Source organism: Glycine soja, chromosome 3, assembly GCF_004193775.1.
Source record: "Glycine soja cultivar W05 chromosome 3, ASM419377v2, whole genome shotgun sequence".
Taxonomy (NCBI): domain Eukaryota; kingdom Viridiplantae; phylum Streptophyta; class Magnoliopsida; order Fabales; family Fabaceae; genus Glycine; species Glycine soja.
Genome location: NC_041004.1, coordinates 24,289,296 through 24,294,212, shown reverse-complemented (window position 1 = coordinate 24,294,212; position 4,917 = coordinate 24,289,296). Strand labels below are relative to the sequence as shown.

The 4,917-nt window shown below is 40.1% G+C and overlaps 1 long non-coding RNA gene across 1 annotated transcript; it reads left to right on the top strand.

Moving 5' to 3' along the window:
• Positions 1–2,654: 2,654 nt before the first annotated feature.
• On the top strand, positions 2,655–4,440 carry LOC114405590. Its single transcript, XR_003665275.1, has 3 exons — positions 2,655–2,684; positions 3,023–3,105; positions 4,393–4,440. It is a non-coding gene; the product is annotated as an uncharacterized LOC114405590 (long non-coding RNA).
• Positions 4,441–4,917: the final 477 nt, after the last annotated feature.

Genomic DNA, 4,917 nt, shown 5'->3' with positions numbered 1-4,917 from the left:
CGTGATCAGAATTTTAAAATGATGTTTCCATTTGTAGAATCTGAAACACCCCTCAGCCCTTTATGTTTTGATAGGGGTATTTGACCCCGAATGTTACCTTTGACCTTGTTTTTGAAATCCATATTAAATTCCTTTCATTTTGGCATAATATAGACTTGCGTTGGACCGAAAAGCGCAAACGAGAGAGAGACCTCTGAGTAACGCAAAGAGGAACCGATAGAGAGCTCACGATAGGTGAGGGGAGTTATTATAAAATTTACCATTTTGACACCATAGTTAGGGTCAGGGAACCTAGCTATGAGAATATCTGCCTGTCCCTATTGCATGCTGATTTTCTTTCAAGAAAAACTATGTTTTTAACGAATGGGATGCGATATATCTATTGTTGATGAATAACATTATTGTTTATTAAACTTGTGTTGTTTGAAGACCTGGGGAGTGTGAACCTCATGCATGGAAAATATATTTATATGAGGAATGCGACTTATTGTTGATGTTGCTATTGGTGACTTTAATTGATATGTGGTGATGTTGATATTTACGATGATATTGATTGGAAATGACGTTGTTAATGGCGATCATGTCAACGTGAATTGATGTTATTATTGATGGTTATGTCAATATGGAATGAGGTTGTTGTGGTTATTGGTGATGTCATTGAAATGGAATGTTGATGATGTTGGAAATGAATTGACAGGTGCATGTTGTGTATGTTCGTGGGGGGGGGGGTGCATTGACCTTGTCGGACGACCCATTCATGGGGGACAAGAGTGGTTAAAGAATTTAAGCATTTCTGAGGGGATGCTTAGGCGCTTTAATTTGTCCATGGTCATTGCATTTGATGGTGCCCACATTCATACGTCGTATGTTGTGTATGTCCATGGGGGGTGCATTGACCTTGTCGGACGTCCCTTGTGTGGGAAACAAAAGTGGTTAAAGAATCTAAGCATTTTTGAGGGGATGCTTAAGAGCTTTAATTCATCCATGGTCATTGTACTTGATGGTGCCCATGTTTCATACCTCATATGACACGGGAAATAGTATAAACTGTGGCAGTATGTACTTTGTACTAGGGGGTGTGTCACCTGGTAGGAAACTCCTTGTGGCCCCAGGTTGATCACCTAGGGGGGGGGGGAGTTACAGTGCACGACTGGGTGGCCTCGACAAATACTGCATGGTTTCCTAAGTGAGGTTTCGTGTAGACACATTTAGGGTTATTTCCTTGGTATTGGATACGGTACGTACCGCATTGCATCTGAGAGTTGAGGTCAGGTGCATGCATCATTCTGAGCAGTCTTAATTGGATCCATGGATGGATGATGAATAATTGTTGAATGTGGGTGTTGAATAATGAATGTTGTGTAAGCTCATGATGTTTGCTTATGTTTTCTTGCTAATTGTGATTATTTGGATTTAACATTGGTTCTTTTTATAATGAACTCACCCTTGCAATTTTGTATCATGTGGTTGATACCTGTGATGATCGCGAATTTTGTTCGTGGGAGCAGAATGACAGTAGTAGGGTGTAGGGATGAGATTCTGTTGAGGAGATGCTAAGCCTACATGATGACGTTGGGATTATTTTGGGGAGAGAGTTGTGTTTTGTTAATCAACTCCTCCATATTGGTTCATGGTTTCTTTTGTTGGATTAAGGATGTAAATTACAGATTTAATTATATCTATGAACTGATTTAATCTTCATTATGTATATGATGTGTACTAAACTACTATATTAATATTCTTGTATTCGGTTAAACATTAACTTGGCTTACATAAAGAAGAACTGCTGGAACTTGGACGACCCCACGGTCAGCTTTCCAGGGACTCGCAAGGGCTGGGCTAGAGGATCTGAGGGTCCATCTTCTACTGCTCCCCAGAAATCTATTGCACTAGCTCCTATTCCTTCAGCACCAATTCCCGCTACTTCTGTTCCCTCCGCTCAGAGCACAAACCTCATGATGGCGATGTTGCAGAGCATTCACCAGGGTCAATACCTGGTGATGAAGAGTTTGGCCCAGCATCAGCTGTAACACCCTGATATATATATCTATATATTATCAGTAATTATGTTTGATGTTTGATTATTTGTTGCGTTATTTTCATCCGTAATTATTCTTAAGGAAGTTAATTTAGTTAATAGAGGGGTGTGGATAGATAAGGATCTAACTTCTCAAAGAAGCCTCTTGAGAAAGCTTCTCAAAGAAGCCACGATGAAGCTTCTGGAGGAAGCCTCTTAATGAAGCTTCTGGAGAAAGCTACATGAAGCTGCCTCGGTAAAAACGCTGCCCAGCCTTCGTTAACCGTTAGATCTTCTCGAAATTTGGTCTGCAACTTCAAAAGACACGTGTACATGATCTGACCGTTGGGATCTTTGAGAAGATGTCTGGAGTGTGCTATAAGCTTCCGTTCCCGAGAGCATCTCTTATTTAAGCATTTCAGCCTTTGCTTTTGTGTAGCTTAGGAAAAATGCCATTTCTTATTCTTTCTTTCTTCCAAATCCATTTCTAAAGTTCCAAGTACTTTCTCCATCACCCACATCCTCCATTAGCCACCACAAACCATCATTGTTCTCCATTGAAAACCCACACTGAGAGGAACCCTTCAACCGAAGCAGAATTTCCAACTTGGCTTGCGGTTTCGGTAGAGAACGAAAACCCTAATATGATCTTTCGTTTTCTTTCGAGGTAACCATGGTTCTATGCTTGTTTCTTGTTAGTTCCATCTTGTCTTTGCATCTTTTCTAACTTTGCAACCGCCATTGCATGTCTTATGCTTCCTTTGAAAAACCATAGAGAAAGAGACTTTGTAAACGTTATCCTTTCATGAAATGCATGTTATTTTCGTAACCTACACTGAACCCCGGTCACATTGGCGTGGTCGGAATTTCCAAATTACGTTCCTTTGTAAAACCCGAAATACTCTCATCTCTTTCATGTAGTGATGTGGGTGTTTGACCCAGAGCACTGTTACTAGCTTTGTTTTCTTAAATCCATACTAAGTCTCCTTCGTTTTGGCATGGTAGAGGCTTGTGTGGAATCGACAAGCAAGGACAAAAAGGAATCTTCAAGTGACGCGACGAGGAATCCGTGGGGTAGCTCACTATAGGTAAGGGGAGTTTATTATAAAATTTACCGTTTTAACACCATAGTTAGGGTCAGGGAACCTAACTATGAGGATATCTGTCTGTCCCTGTTGCATGCTGATTTTTCAAAGAAAATTACGTTTTAACTAATGGGATGCGATATATATATGTATTGTGATGAATGATATTGTTTTGGCTGTTTGAAGATTGTGCGTGTGGAAATGATATTGTTGTGTTTGTTTGAATTGTTGTTGATGTTGCTATTGAGGATTTTAATTGATATGTGATGATAATGATGATTATGATTGATATTGATTTGAGATGACATTGTTAATAAAGACCATGTCAACATGAATTGTTATTATTGATGAATATGTGAATATGAAATGAGGTTGTTGTTGTTGTTGATAACGTCATTGAGATGAGATGATATTTATGTTGTGAATGACATGGAAATACGATTTGTTGATTGATGTTGGAAATGCATTGGCATGTGCATGCTGTGTACGTTTGTGGGGGGCACTGTGCACTGACCTTTCAGGGTTTTTGGCACTAGCTTTTGGCCACGTTCATACGTTGGATGTTGTGTATGATCATGGGGGGCACTGTGCACTGACCTTCTAGGGTCTTTGGCACTAGCTTTTGGCCATGATCATACGTCGTATAAAGTGTATGTCATGGGGGGTAGAGTGCACTAACCTTGTCGGATGGCCCAGACGTGGGTAACTAGCGTGGTTAGAGAATCTAAGCATTCCTGAGGGGATGCTAAGGTGCTTTAATTGGTCCATGGTCTTTGGCATTTACTTTTGGCCGTGATCATAGCTCATACGACACAGGAAATAGAGTAACTGTGGCCAAGTGTACTTTGTACTAGGGGACTGTCACCTGGTAGGGAACACCTTTGGGCTCTCAGGCTGATCACCTATGGGAGGGGGGTTGTTACGTGCACAACCGGGTGGTCTCGACAAACTCAGCACAGTTCCCTAAGTGAGAGTGTCGTGTGGACACGCTTAGGCTATTTCCTGAGATTTGGTTGTTGTTGGTACGTACCACATTGCATCTGAGTGTTGAGTCAGGTGCATGCATCATTCTGTGCAGTCTTGATTGGGTCCATGGATGGATGATGAATATTTGTTGGATATGAGTGTTGAATAATGATTGTTGTGTATGCTCATCATGTTTGCCTATGTTCCTTGCTAATTGTGGTTATTTGGAATTGATATTGGTTCTTTTATAATAAACTCACCCTTGCAATTTTGTATCGTGTGGTTGATACCTGTGATGATCACGAACCTTGTTCGTGGGAGCAGAATGACAGTGGCAGGGTGTAGGGAGTAAGATTCTGGTGAGGAGCCGCCAAGCCGACGTGATGACGTTGGCGTTATTTTGGGAGAGAGTTGTGTTTTGTAATCAACTCCTCCGTAGTTGGTTTTTAAGTTTTATTTTGTTGAGTTAAAGATGTAAAATTGGAACTTTAATTATATATATATATATATATATATATATATATATATATATATATGAACATATTTAATTTTCGTTATGTGTATGACATGTACCGAATTATTGTTTCTATGTAATTATGCATATTCACTTAAGTAATGGCTTGTTGTTGGATGAATTTATGTTGTGACAAAATCACTTCTATTTTCATAATAAAAAAGTAAGGGAGTTCTTTTTATAAAAATTGAAATTATCGAATATTAGAGTGTGGATACCGTAGCGACGAGGCGGGTCGTTACATCAGCCAATTATGAGCATGGAGGAGTTTTCTTTGCAGGTGGGCTGGCCAGGAGTCCAACCTTCTTCTCATGGAGGAGGTGATGTCGCAACCT